Genomic DNA, 14,343 nt, shown 5'->3' on the forward strand with positions numbered 1-14,343 from the left:
CCAATTTTTATGTAAAGCCAATAATAAAATGAGAGAAGTGGAAACGTTAGTTGAGATATTTGTACCATTCTTATGAATAGCCCTGCAAAATTGCTAGAAAGGAAAAGAGATCTATCGTGTCAAGTAAACAAATGGGAAGCTTAATATTTTTTGTTTTTTTTTCTTTTATGATATAGGAGTAGATTTTCTGATCTCACATATGTTTAATATATTTCTTTTTTGCCAAAATGAATTATTATATTCAGAGCCCCAGCTTATCTGAAGCATACATTTCTTGTCTGTTACGTTAGTAAGAAAATGGCTTACCACTTATCATTATAAAAACAAAAAATAATTTTTTTCACTATAAAAAGAAAAATTCTTTATAGAATTCATGGAAATAATTACCTTTTGTCTACATTCTAAATTCACATCTCATCTTTATGGGAGACTAAAACTTTCTAAATTCTCACTGAGGTTGAATAGCATTTACTTATGCAGAGAACCATACAATGAATACCAGTTCACAAGATAAAAAAATCTGCAAAACCAGTAAGACCTCCTTATTTTGAATTAGTAAGAAAACCATTCCAAACAAGTGGAAAAAAGCCACCCTCAGTTATAAAATATCCTTAGAGCAAATTTCCTAGGGATACAAACATTAAAATTAAGCTCAGAAGCTCATGGACAATTACAGTGTAAGTCCTTTGAATATATAGGCAACCCTCCCTTTGCACAGTTCAAATATGCACAAATTTTAGTTATTACAAATTAGTTGAATAATACTAGGCTCCCAAAAACATGATTCCTATTTTAGTTACCATAATATATTAACTGGGTATAATTGCATAACTATTACAGTTCATGCACACACAGCAAACCATGTAGCTGTGTTGCTTCTTTGTCTCCCAGGGATAAACTCACATGACATTTTACAAAAATGCAACAGAGAACCGGCCAAGAAAGACGAAAGTGCACCACTAAATGTTACGTGAAACATTGGAAGTAAAATCCGAATCCGTTGCAAATGGAATTATAGAAGAAAGAGCAGACAGCGAGAATGTTGATACTGCTGACCTTTTAGAGACTAGAGAAGGCAAGTTTATCCATGTAAATGAGGAAAGTAATTGTGACTAAAAGGATGAAGATGTTCCGGAGGTAGTGATGCTAGCCAAAACAAATAAACAAACAAAGCTTCACATTAAAGCAATTCTCGGAGATATTTCACAACATTTAAAAGCACAGAGGACAAAATGTTGGAAGTGGATCCAAATGTGGAAAGGAATATGAAAAGTCAGAGTGGATCTGTGGATTTATTTTAGCTACCTAAAGCTGACTGTAAAGGCTGAGAGCTTTGCAAAGTTCTCCCTCTCTTTCTCATGTTAATGGAAATTAACATTTCCATTTCGTGACTACTTTCCACAATGATGATTGCCTTTTCTGTACCCTTCCCACCTTCTCTAGAGTGTTAGATCTCCCCCAGCTAGGATAAGATCATTTCCCTGAAAGTCTCTCTCTCAAAATCCAGTCTAAAATTTTAGACTTCCAGTTATGTAGGCCTATCTTTGATTTATGCAACAATAACCTTTATATTTGCTTTGACCAAGGGGAATATAGGTCATCATTTTTTCCCCCATGAATCTCAGTCTAGTCAGTATCTTCCATGAACTCAACCCCAAGCTCACACATGTATGCTACACTCAGGTTCTTACCAATCACAGACCTCAGATTAAACTATGTTAGTACTTCCTGTCAAAGTAGTGTACATACTTCCCATATCATATTTATGTCTACCAACAATATACTAGGAGATAGAATCAGTAATGAAGAATGAGAAAAATAATTGATTTTGCAGAAAATATCAGGTAGAGAAAAGGAACATACATTTTAGGTCATCATCTATCCTGGGAGCATTTGTATGAAGCCAATATCTCCAGTGTAAAGGTGAGATTTTCGTGAAAGAATTCAGCACGTTCCCCATTAATGTGGATAATGACTTAGAAAAAAAAAGTTAAAAAAAATTCATTTGCTCCCATCCCCTAGCTAAGAAATGGGAACAAAAGAAGATTTTATGAATAAGAAGGTTGGCACCTATCATTTAGTTTCATGGGAATACTAACTGATCAGTTCTTCACTCTTAATTGGTTTTGAAACTTTATGAAAGCTTTGTGAAGCTTTAAGAAATCACATGGAGTATATTGCTCTGTCATTCTACTTAGTGTCAAAAAAATAAAATAAAATAAATAACCTGCATTCAACCTCTTCTCTTCTGCTTCTGGACAGGCACTCCTTTCTCAGGAGTTCCTGACTCTGCTTGCTGATGGTGAAGAGAGAGTGGCAATAAACTCTATCTGATAGTCTGGGACAAACTCTGTTGCAGAAGCCCTGAGCCTGGCACCAGAATCAATGACTCTTTGTTTCTCGTGGGCTGGTGACTGATGCCTGCCTCATCAGTACAGTCTCCCAGGAAGAGCATTTCCAGCTTCTTCACCCTATCCTCCGAGAATTCAATCACGTCTGAGGCACACCTTCTCTCATGTGCCAGGCCCACACAATGGAGCTTTCTGTGCCAAAAGCAATGTCAGCTTCATCTTTTTGTCAGGGTGTGGTGAACCTGACTCATGCATTGATGTACAGTCAACTCACATGGTGACAGGAATCTATAATAGCATGTCTTCTAAAGTGACTTATATGACTGCATTAGTTTATATAATTATACAAGAGGAGAACCATGTCTTTTTCTTCTGTGTCCTAATATCTAAGCACAGTCAGTGCCTCCAACATATATAAGCTCTTACTAAATGTTATACTAAACTGTATACTTTTTGTTTGCTGTGTTTCAGGACTGACCCTTGCAATTAACTTTTGATCATTGCAAGTGCTGTGAGAACTGGAACCAAGTTGCGCAGAGTAGGCAGGCAATACATAATTGCATTTATCAAATCATTCATCTTACCATTCTGTATATATGACAGGACAATTTTTATTTCTGAGCTGTTCCACTTAAACAAATAGTATCTTCACTCTCCTCCTGTGCTGTTCATTCTATTTAAAACAACTACTTAGCTTTTCTTGCTTAATGTTACTAAGGCAAAAGTGGTTGATTGAATGGTGCCACTGAACTTTTATATACAGAGAATCTGCCATTGGAAGTTCTAAACAAAGCTTAGATTCCTGACATAATAAGTTTTATTCATTTTACAAGGTGATCTGGCAAAAACAGAGGCAGCAATCCTGAATACTATTACTAGGTACTTGCCTACAGGGTCTCATTCAGGATGTGCTCTTTCCAAATGTTAAGAAATATACTGAGGCAGCAGCATTTAAATATTTGCCCTGAGATACTATCAAATATATCCAGATGGAGACATTCAGCAGCAGTAAATAAGGTTATCCATTTCCCTATTGTTTATGCCTGTGAGGAACAGATGAGTGGCTCTAACATTTTATTAAATGAGTAAAGAAAAGCCTTTTGAAAATCAAATAATAAAAAAGTTGTAAATCTCTTTTAAAAATTAATGTTCCATCCATGCCATATACTGGAAGATTAATAAGAAACTCCTTATTAATTTGTTATGGCCTAAATTTCTTTTTTTTTTTATTTTTAAAGTTTTTTTTTTATTATTATACTTTAAGTTCTAGGGTACATGTGCACAACGTGCAGGTTTGTTATATATGTATACATGTGCCATGTTGGTGTGCTGCACCCATTAACTCGTCATTTACGTTAGGTATATCTCCTAATGCTATCCCTCCCCCGTCCACCCTCCCCACAATAGGCCCCGGTGTGTGATGTTCCCCTTCCTGTGTCCAAGTGATCTCATTGTTCAATTCCCACCTATGAGTGAGAACATGCGATGTTTGGTTTTCTGTTCTTGCGATAGTTTGCTGAGAATGATGGTTTCCAGCTGCATCCATGTCCCTACAAAGGACATGAACTCATCCTTTTTCATGGCTGCATAGTATTCCATGGTGTATATGTGCCACATTTTCTTAATCCAGTCTGTCACTGATCGACATTTGGGTTGATTCCAAGTCTTTGCTATTGTGAATAGTGCCACAATAAACATACGTGTCCATGTGTCTTTATAGCAGCATGATTTATAATCCTTTGGGTATATACCCAATAATTGGATGGCTGGGTCAAATGGTCTTTCTAGTTCTAGATCCTTGAGGAATCACCACACTGTCTTCCACAATGGTTGAACTAGTTTACAGTCCCACCAACAGTGTAAAAGTGTTCCTATTTCTCCACATCCTCTCCAGCACCTATTGTTTCCTGACTGTAATGATTACCATTCTAACTGGTGTGAGATGATATCTCATTGTGGTTTCGATTTGCATTTCTCTGATGGCCAGTGATGATGAGCATTTTCTCATGTGTCTGTTGGCTATATGAATGTCTTCTTTTGAGAAGTGTCTGTTCATATCCTTTGCACACTTTTTCATGGGGTTGTTTGTTCTTCTCTTGTAAATTTGTTTGAGTTCTTTGTAGGTTCTGGATATTAGCCCTTTGTCAGATGAGTAGGTTGCAAAAATTTTCTCCCATTCTGTAAGTTGCCTGTTCACTCTGATGGTAGTTTCTTTTGTGGTGCAGAAGCTCTTTAGTTTAATTAGATCCCATTTGTCAATTTTGGCTTTTGTTGACGTTGCTTTTGGTGTTTTAGACATGAAGTCCTTGTATGGCCTAAATTTCTAAAAACTCTATTTTAAAAATCTGCAGATGGCATTGATCAGTAGCACTACCCACTCCTTTTCCATCATGGCACATTTTCATCATTTTTCATGACCAAGGAGACTGGATCACCCCACATTTCAATAACATCATAGAGACCCAAAACTTAGCATCCATATTGTCAATAATCAAGTTGATGTGACCCCCACAAATGAATTCATCAATATAAAACATTATAATTTGTTATTGTATCTCCTCAAATTCTATGCAATTAGCCTTTAACAGCAGAAGATAATTCAGGAAGATTAGGGTTCAGACAGATTATAAGGGCAAGTTCAAAAACTCCTATGTAGGATATATTTTCTATGGCTTTTGACAAAGATGAAGTAATCCTAGGAAGGTGTTTTTGACAAGACCATGAGTCTCACATTTTTTTTTCATTATACTTTAAGTTATAGGGTACATGTGCACAACCTGCAGGTGTGTTACATATGTATACATGTGCCATGTTGGTGTGCTGCACCCATTAACTGGTCATGTACATTAGGTATATCTCCTAATGCTATCCCTCCGCCCTCCCCCCACCCCACGACAGGCCCCGGTGTGTGATGTTCACCACCCTGTATCCAAGTGTTCTCATTGTTCAGTTCCCATCTATGAGTGAGAACATGCGGTGTTTGGTTTTTTGTCCTTGCGATAGTTTGCTCAGAATGATGGTTTCCAGCTGCATCCATGTATCTATGAAGGACATGAACTCATCCTTTTTTATGGCTGCATAGTATTCCATGGTGTATATGTGCCACATTTTCTTAATTCAGTCTATCATTGATGGACATTGGGGTTGGTTCCAAGTCTTTGCTATTGTGAATAGTGCCACAATAAACATATGTGTGCATGTGTCTTTATAGTAGCATGATTTATAATCCTTTGTAATCATGGATTACAAGTAATGGGATGGCTGGGTCAAATGGTCTTTCTAGTTCTAGATCCTTGAGGAATTGCCACATTGTCTTCCACAATGGTTGAACTAGTTTACAGTCCCACCAACAGTGTAAAAGTGTTCCTATTTCTCCACATCCTCTCCAGCACCTGTTGTTTCCTAACTTTTCAATGATCGCCATTCTAACTGGTGGAGTCTCACATATTTCTAATTGGAGTTAAAGGAGACAATAGAAAAAGAAAAGAAAATACTTAGAGAGACAGTGGTTTATAATCTTCCAGAATGAATGAAAGAGCAAACTCTCTGATCCAAAAACAAACAAACAAACACCACAGTGAATTCCAAACAAAGCAAATAAGAATAAATGCATACCTAGAAAGAACATGGTGAAACTACAGAATGCCAACAATAAAAAGAGCCTTTAAAGAAGCCAGAAAAAGATATTGCCATCAAAACATTGCCAAACTGACAGCTGATTTTTCAGCAGCAATAGTGGAATAATCAAAGTGTTTACAACTTTAAGTTTTCAGATAACCATCTTTCAAAAACAAAGGAGAAATAAACACAATTTTAAAGACTATTTTTAGGGCAGTTGTAAAATTGACAGTAAAATTGAGCAGGAACAACCCTGCACACGTACAACCTCTCCCACTATCAACATCTGGCATCAGAATGGCATATTTGTTGCAATTGATGAAATTAAGTTGGTACATCGTTATCACCCAGAGTCTATAGTTTACATTAGGGTTCACTCTTGGTGTTGTACATTCTGTGAGTTTGGACGAACGTAATGACACATATCCACCATACAGAATAGTTTCACTGCCCTAAACATCCTTTGCGCACCACCAATTCAGCCTTCCTTTTCTGCTAACCCCTGGCAATTCCTGATCTTTTACTGTCTCTATAGTTTTGTCTTTTCCAGAATGTCGTATAGTTGGAATAATACAATATGTAGCCTTTTAGATTGGATTTTAGCAATCTGAGTTTAATGTACCCCATGTCTTTTCATGGCTAGGTAGCTCACTTCTTTTTAGTGCTGACTATTATTTCATTGTTGGAAGGTACCACAGTTTATTTAATCATTCATCTAATGAAGGAGACCTTGGTTGTTTCCAAGATTTGGCACTTATGAATAAAGTTGCCATAAACCTTCATGTGCAGGATTTTACATGGATATATGTTTTCATCACCTCTAGGCAAATATCAACAAGCGCAATTACTGGATCATATGTTAAGAGTATGTTTAGTTTTGTAACAAACTGAAAAACAGTCTTCCAAAGGGCCTGTACCATTTTTCATTCCCATCAGCATTGAATGAGAGTTCCTATTGCTCCACATCCTCGCCAATATTTGGTGTTGTTGGAGTTTTGAATTTTGACCATTTTAATAGATGTATAGTGGTATTTCGATGTTTTAATTTGCATTTCCCTGATGACATACAATGTGGAATTTCTTTTCATATGCTTACTTGCCCTCTGTATAACTTCTTTGGTGAGATAATGCTTAGTTCTTTGGCCCATTTTTTAAAAATTGAGTTGTTAATTTTCTTTTGTTGAGTTTTAAGATTTCTTTGTATATTTTGGATAACAATACCTTTATCAAGTAGGTCTTTTGCAAATATTTTTCCCCCAGTCTGTGGTTTGTCTTCTCATTCTCTTGATACTGTCTTTTTCAGAGCAGAAGTTTTTAATTGTAATGAAGCCCAATTTATCAATTATTTCTCTCAAGAATTGGGCCTTTGGTGTTGTACCTAAAAAGTCACCACCATACCCAAAGTCATAAGCTTTTTCCTGTGCTATCTTCTAGGAGTTTTATAGTTTTGAATTTTACACTTAGGTCTATAATCTATTTTGAGTTAATCTTTTGTGAAAGGTGTGAAGTTGTCCCATATTCTTTTTTTTTTTTTTTTGCATGTTGATATTCAGTTGTTCCAACACCATTTGTTGAAAAGATTGTCTTTTGTCTATTGAATTGCCTTTGCTTCTTTGTCCAAGATTAGTTGGCTATATTTGTGTGGGTTTAATTCTGAGCTCTCTATTCTGTTCCATTGATCTATTAGTCTATTGTTTTGCTAAATACCACACTGTCTTGATTATCAAAGCTTTATAGTAAGTCTTGAAATTTGGCAACATCAGTCTTTTGACTTCATTCTTCTTTTTAAATATTGTGTGACAATTCTGAGTCTTTTGCCTCTTCCTATAAGCTTTAGAATCAGTTTGTTGATATCCTCCAAATAACTTGCTGGGATTTTGACCAAGATTGCATTGAATCTATAGATGACATTGAAAAGAACTGATGTCTTGACAATTTTCAGTTTTCCTATACTTGAACACGGACTATGTCTCCATCTTTTTATTTCATTGATTTCTTTCACTGCAGTTTTGTAGTTTTCCTGATGTAGATCTTGTACATATTTTATTAAATTTATACCTAAGCATTTTATTTTTGGAGATGATAATATAAATGGTATTATGTTTTTAATTTCAAATTCTGTTTGGTCTTTGCTAGTGTATAGAAAAGCAATTGATTTGTATATATTAACCTTCTATACTGTAACTTTACTATAATCTATTAATTTGTTTTGTTGTTGTCATCTTTTTTTTTTTTTTTTTTTTTTTTTTTTTTTTTTTTTTTTTTTGCTTTTTAGAGACGGGTCTTGCTCTGTTACCCAGGTTGGAGTGCAGTGGCACAATCATAGCTCACTGCAGCCTCAAGCTCTTGGGCTCAAGTGGTTTTTCTGCCTTAGCCTCCCAAGTAGCTGGGACTACAGGTGCACACCACTGCACCTAGGTAATTGAAAAAATTCTTTTTGTAGAAACAAGGTCTTGCTTTGTTGCCCAGGTTGGTCTCGAACTCCTGGCCACAAGCAATCCTCCTGTCTCAGCCTCACAAAATGCTGGGATTACAGGCATGCACCACTGTGCCTGGCCCCAGGAATTTTTTTTTGATGTTGTTGATTCTTTCAGATTTTCTAGATAAACAATTATGTCATGTGTGAATACAGACAGTTTATTTCTTCCTTCCCAATATGTATATATATTTCCTTCTCTCATCTTACGGCATTAGTTAGAACTTCCAGTATCATCTTGAAATGTGAGTGGTGAGAAGGGACATTCTTGCCCCGTTCCTGATCTTGGCAGGAAAGCTTCTAGGTTCTCAGAAACAAATTTTTTGAAGACAAAAACGGAGATTTCTACCAACAGATTTATGTCAAAGAAATTTTTTAATGAAAGATTTTTGTTTCCAAAATGAAAGAATTTTGGAATTTTGCTTTGGTTTATGCGTCTTTGTTTTGTTTCACCTGCCATTCTCTATTACTGAAAGTTGATGGTGGTAGCTGAATACTCCATGTTTTCTTGGTTGCTTATTATATTCTTTTTAAAAACAACAATAGTACTTTATTGGGTACCGTTTACATATGGCAATATGCAGAAATACTAAGTGTACAGCTTAATGACTACACAAACAAATATGTGTAGATATATATATATACACACATATACATACACACTAATAAAATTTAGGTAATGCTGATATTCTAATATTAACAAAGTACACTTTAAGGATAAAAGCATTAAAAGATTTTCTTGATCTAAAATAACGGTGAAATAAAAACCAAGGAAAATTACAGATTAATCTCCTTTATGAATATATATGAAAGTCACCAAGGAAATATTCACAAAATAAACTACACAACGTACTTCAGGCTCAAGTTGAATTTGTTTCAGGAATGCAGGTTGATTAAACGTTCTCAAGTTTATTAATCTAATACTACCTTAACAAACTATGAAGAAAGAAAACATACAATTATCTCAATATGTAAGGCAATTATGGAGAAAATTTTAAAAATTAATTGGAAATGCATTATCGAGTTTCAGGTTGGACAAAGGACTTACATGTGAAAGGCAAAACTTTAAAACTTTTAGAAGGAAATAGAGGAGAATAAATTACCTCATAATAAGTAGGAATTTCTTTAACAAGACATCTAAAACAAATCATAAAGAAAAAGGTTAATACATTGAACTACATTAAAATGAATAATTCTATTCATCAATAAACCCCAATTTGTGACATATATACCTAGCAAAGGATTAGTCTCCAAAATATATGGAACTCAAAAGATAATTTTTAAAACTCAAAATCACTGAAAAAAAGACAGACAACCTAATAGAAAAAATTGGCAAAAGACACAAATGGGTATTTTCCAGAAAGACAGCGGGACTGGCAACAAACATATGGGGAATGCAAATTAAAATAACATAAAATACTACTTGTACCAATCACACCAGCAATAATTACAAAGTTGGATCAGTAACAAGTGTTGGACAGATTCTCAAGCAATAACAGAAGGCAAGTATGAGTACAGTTGGCCCTCCATATCCATGGGTTGTATATTCGTGGATTCAACCAACCACGGATAGAAAATATTTGGAAAGAAGAGGGTGCTTGCATTTGTACTGAACAAGTACCAACTTTTTTCCTCATCATTATTTCTTAAACAATACAGCATAACAACTATTTACATAACATTTACATTGTGTTGGGTATATTAAGTAACCTAAAGATTAAAGTATATGGAAGGTTATGCACAGGTTATATGCAAATCCTATGCCATTTCTACATAAGGGACTTTATAGTATCTGTGGATTTTGATATCTATAGGAAGTCCTGGAACAAATCCTCCACAGATCCTGAAGGATAACTGTATAAATTAGTACTGGAAAACGAGTTGGCATTATCCAGTAAATAAAGTTAAAGGTGTCCATGTCCAATAACGCAACAATTCTACTTCTAGGTAGATAAACCTAGATAAACTTTTGCATATGAATACCAGGAGATATACAAGAATGTTCAAGGCAGGCATGTTTGTAAGAGCCAAGCAGACACACAAATAAATAAAAGTCTATAAAAATTTCAATATTCATCCAAAGCAAAAATAAATTATGCTGTAAATTGTAGCATATTCATAAAATGGAATACTCTTTGGTGATGAAAAATGAATTATTCCTACGTGCCTCAACATGAACAAATCCCAAAAGATAATTTTTTAATATACATTTTTATTGCATATATTTAAGGTATCCAACACGATGTGATGGGATACATATAGTTACATATAGTGAAGCAAATTAACATATCCATAATCTCACATAGGTATCTATTTCTTCTTTGTTTCTGTGGCAACAGTAACTAAAATCTACTCAGCAGGTTTCCCAAATACAGTGCAATTTTATTGCCTATATTCTTCATGATGTACATTAGATCTCTAGTCTCATTCAGTTCACATATTTGACCTTCATCTCTCTATCCCCTGCCCATAAAAACAGTTTTATTCTCTATCTCTGTATATTTGACTTTTTCTTTTAGATTTCACAAATAAGCAAGATAACGCAATATTTTTCTTTCTGCATCTGGCTTATTTCCCTTAGTATAACGTCCTCCAGGTTCACTATGTGTGGCAAATGGCAGAATCTTCTTTTTCAATATTGAATAATATACGTTCAGTGTAAGAGAACTATATGTATATGTATATGTATATGTATATCACAGTTTATCCATTTGTCCATTAACGGACACCTAGGCTCTTTTCACATCTTGGCTATTGAGAATAGTACTGCAATGAACATGGGAGTGTGGATGCCTTTACAAGGTGATTATTTCATTTACTTTGGGTCTATGCTCAGAAGAAGGATTGCTGGGTCAGATCATGATGGTTCTCATTTAAATTTCTTTAGACATCTCAATATTATTTTTCATAATGGTTGTACCAATCTATAACCCTACCAACAATGTACTAGGGCTCCCTGTTCTCCACAACTCCACCAACATTTATCTTTTGTTTTTTTGATAACAGCCATCCTAATGGGTGTGAGACGATATCTCAATGGTTTTTGTTTGCATTCTTCTGACGATTAATGATGTTGGGTGCCTTTTCATATATCTGTTGGCCACTTTTATGTCTTATTTGGAGAAGTGTCGACAAGTGCTCTTTTCCCATTTTAAAATCAAGCTATTTGATTTCCTATTATTGAGTTGTATGAGTTCTTTATTAATTTTGGATATTATCCCCTTATCAGATGCATGGTTTGCAAATATTTTTCTCAATCCATAGGCTGTCATTTTATTTTGTTGGTTATTTACTTTGCTGTACAAATCTTTGTAGTTCAATGTAGTCTCATTTATTTATTTTTGCTTTTGTAGCCTGAGCTTTTTTTTTTTTCATTTTTTGGTGGGATATTCAAAAAATAATTTCCAAGGCCAATGTCCAGGAGCTTTTTGTGTTCTCTTTAAGGAATTTTATAGTTTTAGGCCTTATATTTTATAAATTTTGCATATGTGTGGAAATTCAATTTTCTCAGCACTATTTATTGAAGATCCTATCCTTTTCCCACTGTATCCTCTTGGTGTCTCTGTCAAAAATTAGCTTACTGTATATGTTTGAATTTATATCTGCACTCCATTCTGTTACACTGTGTCTGTTTTTGTGTAAGTACTATACTGATTTGTTTACTATAACATTGTAATATAATTTTAAATCAGGAAGTATGATACCTCCAAGTTTTTTCAGAAGACAATTTTTAGTGAAAAAACTGAGGTATGGAAGGAAACAAACAGCATGATTCTACATATGTAAAGTTGAAAATTATGTAAATTTAAGCAATAGATTGTTTAGACATATATACACTAGTTGCAAAAACTATAGAGACAAGGAAGACAACAACAAACATAAAATTCAGGCATATTAATATTAGCAGCCTGAGGAGAAAGACTTGCAACTCATATTTATTTTTAACCTACTCCTCTCCCTGCCCCCATTGTATAGACATAGTTAAGCAGGGAACTCAGTGCATTGCAAATTGGACACTGAGAAAGTATTAGATAAACCAGTTTGTGCTGACTTTCCCTGCTGTTTTCTTCTGATTTACTTCTTGACTTCATAAAATAATTTTTTTTCACAAAGCATGGAGTGGTACTATAAGTAAAGAATATTTATGTTTTCAAACAATTCTTCAGTTTCTCTTCTCTTCCCTCATGTAGTTCTACAGTCCTTCTAGTTGTTTTAGAAATCAAAGCTGTGCTAAGAACAGCTACCTTGAATATTTCAATAGCGCCTTTTCAAAAGCTGCCTCTCTGAACCCTTCAGATGAAAAGGAAATCATTTGGTCTTTCAAGTGACCTGATTGAGACTCTACATCTGACAAATCCAGCTCATAATTTGGATGAAACTGTCCATGATCTCATCCATAATCAGCATAAATTTTTGTGGTATGCTTCTTTTCAGTAGATGCATTTCTAAATAATACCTGAATCCCATTTTGAAAGAACTTATTTCATATGTACCAGAATTATTGACTATAACCGTGAGACGTAGACTTCCAATTATGGGTTCATGCTACAGTTTATAATTGCACCATACATTTCCTTTTGTAAAAATACGTATTTTCCTCATGTCTATTCTTCTTGGAGCTCCACTTTTCATGAAGAGTATCTCTGCAAGAAGAGAAAGCTGGTTTCTCCATCAAAGCTGAGGAACTGGCATGTCAGTGTTTTGTAGGATCTGAACATTTTTCAACAACGTTTGGGTCTTAATCCTAAGAAAATAAACAGAAGTTAATATGAGTCAAGCAATATAGACCTCTTCTTTGGAGCATTCTTGTGCTTTGGTGTTTAACATAGTCAGTGTCTGGCAGGTAACTAAAGTCAAAAAGAAAAATAGGGAGATTATCTTTCAAAATATAGTCATGAACTGATTTGTCATAAAATTTAGTATGTAATGCCAGAGAAAAAGCAGAACTATGTATAATTCACGGTTATATACTTCAGTTTTTTCTTTGCCACTCTTAGAGTATATAAATTCTCTAAAATATGCAAATTAACTCATTTATGTAATTGATTACTTATAGTTAATAATTATGTAACCATTTATTTTAAAAGGATACTGTACCCACTTCTGAAAAGGCTTCGGGGCAGTTTACATATTAACCCATAGTTCAAAGGCACATTATCATGTCTCAGTACTAAATGAATTAGACCCTGGAAAACATAAAGGAGGTGGTACTATCAAAGACCAGTTATGGTCGGAGTTTTTTGAATGGCTCCCACCTCAGACACTACCTCCTCCCTGCACTCTTAACTGGAGGTTGCTTGTTCTTGAACCTTCCACTTAACCACATGGGTTGGCTGGGCTGGTGGGCAGAAGCAGGAAGAACGACATGGGCAAGAGTGTAGACTTTGCAGATGACAAACTACCTGGTTTAGACACAGTTAGACTTTGGGCAAGTTATTAACCATCTCAGAGCCTTAGTTTCCTCATTTGTAAAATGGGAGTTATGGCATTAACCTCACAGATGAGAATTACATGAATTTAGTAAATGTACATGTAAAGCACTTAGAACAGAACCAGGTACACGGTAAGTGCTAAATAACTATTAACACTTGCTCATTCAATATTCCTCAAATGTCCTATGAAAATCCTTCTTCCTTTGAAACTTATGCCTCTCAAATTCACCATTGCCATCTTTTCTTGTTGTTCTTATCATTTCCTGACATGGTTTATGATTTTTCTCTCCCTCCCAAATCTACCATAATCCTGGTGTCTTCAGTGTCCATGTGGATGACCTTTGCAATACCCAGTGCCTTCCCTTCTTCAACATCACTGACCTTCATCTCCACACAGATATCAGCAACTCACCCCTTCCCCTTCATATTACCTGGAGCTACTCCACCTGTTCAGACTTCTTTCCAT

The 14,343-nt window shown here is 35.0% G+C and overlaps 1 long non-coding RNA gene across 2 annotated transcripts in view; it reads right to left on the minus strand.

Moving 5' to 3' along the window:
• Positions 1 to 9,187: 9,187 nt before the first annotated feature.
• Positions 9,188 to 14,343, minus strand: part of LOC105463516 (uncharacterized) — an 83,220-nt gene continuing 78,064 nt past the window's right edge. For both annotated transcript variants that reach the window (XR_976378.3, XR_976379.3), the window contains one exon: positions 9,188 to 13,189. This is a non-coding gene — a long non-coding RNA (uncharacterized lncRNA). The remainder of the gene's footprint in view (positions 13,190 to 14,343) is intronic.

The sequence above is a fragment of the Macaca nemestrina genome, chromosome 3, assembly GCF_043159975.1.
Source record: "Macaca nemestrina isolate mMacNem1 chromosome 3, mMacNem.hap1, whole genome shotgun sequence".
Lineage (NCBI taxonomy): Eukaryota > Metazoa > Chordata > Mammalia > Primates > Cercopithecidae > Macaca > Macaca nemestrina.